Below are 4,664 nucleotides of genomic sequence, written 5' to 3' on the forward strand. Positions count from 1 at the left end.
CCGGGGCCAGGTGACATCACTGCCCATGAAGTTGATGACGCTCAGGGAAAAGCTTATGGTCTGGCAACAACCCGACCCCCCTACACTTCGTCCGCCTCCTGGCAGAGACACGGAAAAACCCATTGAGGGCTGTTTACTCTCACCAGTTTGCGCTAATTTTAAGCATGGATTTGCTTAGTTGCTGGTGGATTCTTAAAAAATACCTTGTGACACATCTTGGCCCCTCCCACCCCCACGCCCCCAATGGATACCTTCACTCACAGGCCAGCTTTCTTCCAGAGGAGACGAGTGGGTGTTACGAGGCCCCGCGTCTCAGCAGGAGGCGCCCTCGGCTCCCCGGGCGGAGCTCTGCTTCTGTGAACACAGGTGCTGATCGAGGGCTTGTTTATCTACCGATCGGACCATCGATGGTCCACGCGATGCCACACAGGACACACGCAGCGTCTGTGGAGCCTCGCAGCATGTAACACGTGACACACACAGGCAAGGAAGGAAGAGGAGGGGGGGACAACACAGAAATTCACACCAGGGGGTCCCACAGACACCCCCGCCCCCGGGGACCTCCCGTTACCCAGCCTCCTCAGTAAACCACAGTAATCCAGAGGGAAGCCACACCATTTCCCTGACAGCAGCTAAGAAAGACCTGGAAGAAAGCATCATGCAACGGATCCTTACCAGGGCCTATGATGGCTGAACGGTGTGCCCCTCTAACTCCTATGTTGGGGTCCTACCCCCAGAGACGGGGCTTTTCAAGAGACAACTCAGTTAACACGAAATCATTCGGGTGGGCACTGACCCAATGCCAGTGTGAAACCCAGAAGCCACGGAGCGAGGGCTGAGAAGAAAGCAGCCCCGAGGACCCCTTGATGGACGCCAGGCCCCCAGCGCTGTGAGGAAACCCCTCTCCCCGCGTGAACCACTGGGCTGCACTGTGCTGTGGCGGCCCCGGCGACTCACAGAGAGACGCGTCCATGTGAGTCCTCAGGCCTCTCAAGGGCACCCCTCCCTCCGCAGCTCCTGGCATCACCGGGTGCACAAGTTGCTCCCTCCCCCTGCAGGCCCCACCCTCCCCAAGGCTCCGTGGCCGCTGGGGGACTGTGACGGGATGGGTGCTGGCCACATGGCCGGGCCCAGCAGAGAGGAGGCAGCCGCCCGCCAGGCCCCGGCAGGTGCCTGCTGAGCCCTCCCGTCAGGAACCGAGAGCGACTGACATCGTCCTCTCTGGAGGCAGAGGCTGGAGGGCAAGTGCGTCAGACTCCAAGGCTACGACGGGCCAGATGGACAAGGCTGACGTGGATGCGGCCAATAAAAAACAAAAGCTTCCATTTTCATAGCAACGTAGGTCTATTGTGATAGAGACATGCTGAATGCAAAGGGCTGAAATAAACGCCCGTCTGGAACCGAGAGCGACTGACATCCGTCCTCTCTGGAGGCAGAGGCTGGAGGGCAAGCGCGTCAGACTCCAAGGCTAGGACGGGCCAGATGGACAAGGCTGACGTGGATGCGGCCGCTAAAAACCAAAAGCTTCCATTTTCCTAGCAACGTAGGTTTATTGCGATAGAGACATGCTGAATGCAAAGGGCTGAAATAAATGAGTCGTCGTTAACATAGAAAGAACATTTTAATAAAAATTAATATTTTTTCTTGAACATTAACTTACCAGACACTGCATAACTGCACAAATTAATAAGCGTAACGCAAATAAACCTCTTTGTTCTCCGAAAGCGGGATATTTCCTGTTGCGCACACCAAACAAGTCAGTCCAGGACTAATGACGTGGCCATCGGCTGCTAGAACATTCGCTGCTGGTATCAGTGGAGGGAAATGGTGCGCCTGCGCGTGAGGCGCGTGAGGGAAACGAATGCAACACGATGATAGTCATCAGTCATTAGTGGACGTTGTAGTTTGTTATTAATAATTATGTATAACAGGATATTGTAAAGATTAAGTTACGAAATTTTTATTAAAATGTTTCTTACCTACCATCATATTGGCTGGGCCACAAAAATATTCGTTGTGGGCCGCGTGAGGGCCACGGGCCGCGAGTTTGACGTGCTTGCTGTAGGGTGTGAGCCTACAGAGGCCGTCCTTGCTCCCAGCTGGGAACTGAGTCTGTAAGGAGAGAGGCTTAGCATCAGCCCACTTCCTAGTGGATTCTTTCTTTCATTCAGTGACAATTTATTTTTATTTTTTTAAAGTAAGTTTGTATTGATCTCAGAGAGGAAGGGAGGGGGAGAGATGGAAACATCAATGATGAGAGAGAATCATGGATCAGCTGCCTCCTGCACGCCCCACACTGGGGATCAAGCCTGCAACCCAGGCATGTGCCCTGACCGGAATCGAACCTTCTGGTTCGCAGGTCGACGCTCAGCCACTGAGCCGCGCCGGCCAGGCCTCGGTGACTATCTATGGAATGTGACTCTGTCCCAGGCACGACTTCAGTCATCCCCGAAGTTCATTTACTTCCCTGTATCCTGGCAACTTAGTTGTTGCCCCCCTTGTGTTGACTTCATCCTCAATAAACCGCTGTCCTTGCTGAAGCCAGAGCAGGTGCGTGTCCGCCTGGTGCCACCTGCGCAGCACATGGCAACCCCGATACCCTCCCTCCCTCCGGTCCCGCCGAACTGCAAGGCCTGCTCCGGGGAAACAGGAGCCAGTCATAGGCCGAGTGCTTCTGCGTATGAAGGTAAGTGAAGTTCGGATCTCCTCGTGCCGCTGCGACAGCCCGTTTCCCCTGAACACCGGTCGGCCCCTCCTCTCCTCCCCGCTCAGGTCTGAGGAGGTTTTATTAGGAACCAGGTGACCGACAGTTTCAAAGAGCCCCCAGCACCGAAGCTCTTTCCCAAGCACGACCTCCTTCCCTCCGATCCCGCCGAACTGCAAGGCCTGCTCCGGGGAAACCGGAGCCAGTCTTGGGCCGCGTGCTTCTGCGCACACAAGTACGGGCAGTTCGGATCCCCTCGTGCCGCTGCGACAGCCCGTTTCCCCTGACACCGGTCGGCCCCTCCTCTCCTCCCGCTCAGGTCTGAGGAGGTTTTATTAGGAGCCAGGTGACCGACTGTTTCAAAGAGCCCCCAGCACCGAAGCTCTTTCCCAAGCTCCCGGAGGCAGGAAGCCCGAGCACAGCGCCCATCCTGAGCCCGAGGTGTGCGTGAGTGGAACGTCCCCCGCGTCACTCCCTCTCTGCTCTTGGCCTCGCCGTCCGGTCGCAAGTGGCGCGTGACCTCTCCGTTCCACGCGGAATCCCTCCTTCAGGAAAGACGCGTGCGCATTCCTGTGCAAATTGCTTCTGTGCTCGTTGTGCTGATTTCATGCTCTTCCCGAGGAAGTGGCCTCAGCCCCATCGGAAACAGGCCCTCAATCAGGGTTTCTTCATAACGGACCGAACATTAATATTTTCTGAAAAGGTGCTTCCTTATTCCGACACGTAGGGGGACAGCCAGAGACCCGGAGCTTGGGAAACATGGTGGCTTGCTTCATTCATGAATGTCCGCGTTGTCCCTGTGTCTGTGGTAGAAACACCTGCTCTTTGGCGACTTGAGTTTGGATGCCAGCACCGGTGCTTGGTGGGTGGAGGCTGCCAGGAAGGTCACGGGGCTCCGAGCCTGTTTCCTCATCCGCAGAATGGGCATGGAAACGCCTGCTCTGCGACAGAGCCCTGGCGACGGTCGGTGAGCGTGTAAAGGGCTCTCACAGGGGCCTGGCATGTTGCACTGTTACCCAGCCCGCCACCTGGGGCTCTCTCTAATCCTCAGCTGCTGTGTCTGCTACCGTTCAGCCTTTCTCTTGTGATCTCCTTTTTATCGTTTGGTCCCGAGGACGGCTGTGCTCCCGGTGACACACAACTGCTACCAGGGCACTTGCTGGCTTTAACCGAGAAGCTCAGGTGAGAAAAGGCAGAAAAGGAGGAGGAATTCCACACGGAGGAGTTCACTTATTCCCGGGGAGTAACCGGGATCGGAGCAGCAGGAGGCTGTCGGACCGAGTCCTGCGGCCCGTGCCTCGCAGCGGGAGGGCGGTGGGAGCGCAGCTGCTGGGTTTGAGACCGGGTGCAGGGGAGGCGGCTGCAGCCAGCAAGAGGGGGTTCGAGGGGCTTGCGGGGCGGGGCTGGTGTGAGGGGCTGCGGCTGTGCCCAAGCCGGTTCTGGCAGGAGGAGAGGAAGTCCAGGGTTGGGCATCTTTTTGTTGTTGGAAATCCTCACCTGAGGATATATTTTTTTCCATTGCTTTTTCCAAGAGAGTAGAAGGGGGTGGGGTGAGGGGGTGAGAGAGAGAGAGAGAGAGAGAGGAACATTGATGTGAGAGAGACACACTGATTGGTTGCCTCCTGCACAAGCGAACCGGCAACCCAGGTACATGCCCTCAACCGAGAATCGAACCCGCAACCCTTCGGTGCACAGGCCCAGGCTCTAACCACTGGTCACACCAGCCAGGGCTTGGCTGGGCATCTTACTAGTAATAATCTTCTCGAGAAAGAGGGGAGCCTGGGGCTGCGATTGGCAAGGAAGGAGCAGCGTTCGGACGAGCAGGAGGGGCGTGTGGGCCCCTCGGTGACGTGGACGGTGCTGGGGTCGCGCTCGTGTCCAGACCTGAGCCCGAGGCCGTGTGCAGGTCCTGACCCGTCGCGGCCGGAGGCTGACGTGCAGCTGACGCCCACAGACACGG

Source organism: Myotis brandtii, unplaced genomic scaffold (assembly GCF_000412655.1).
Source record: "Myotis brandtii unplaced genomic scaffold, ASM41265v1 scaffold426, whole genome shotgun sequence".
Lineage (NCBI taxonomy): Eukaryota > Metazoa > Chordata > Mammalia > Chiroptera > Vespertilionidae > Myotis > Myotis brandtii.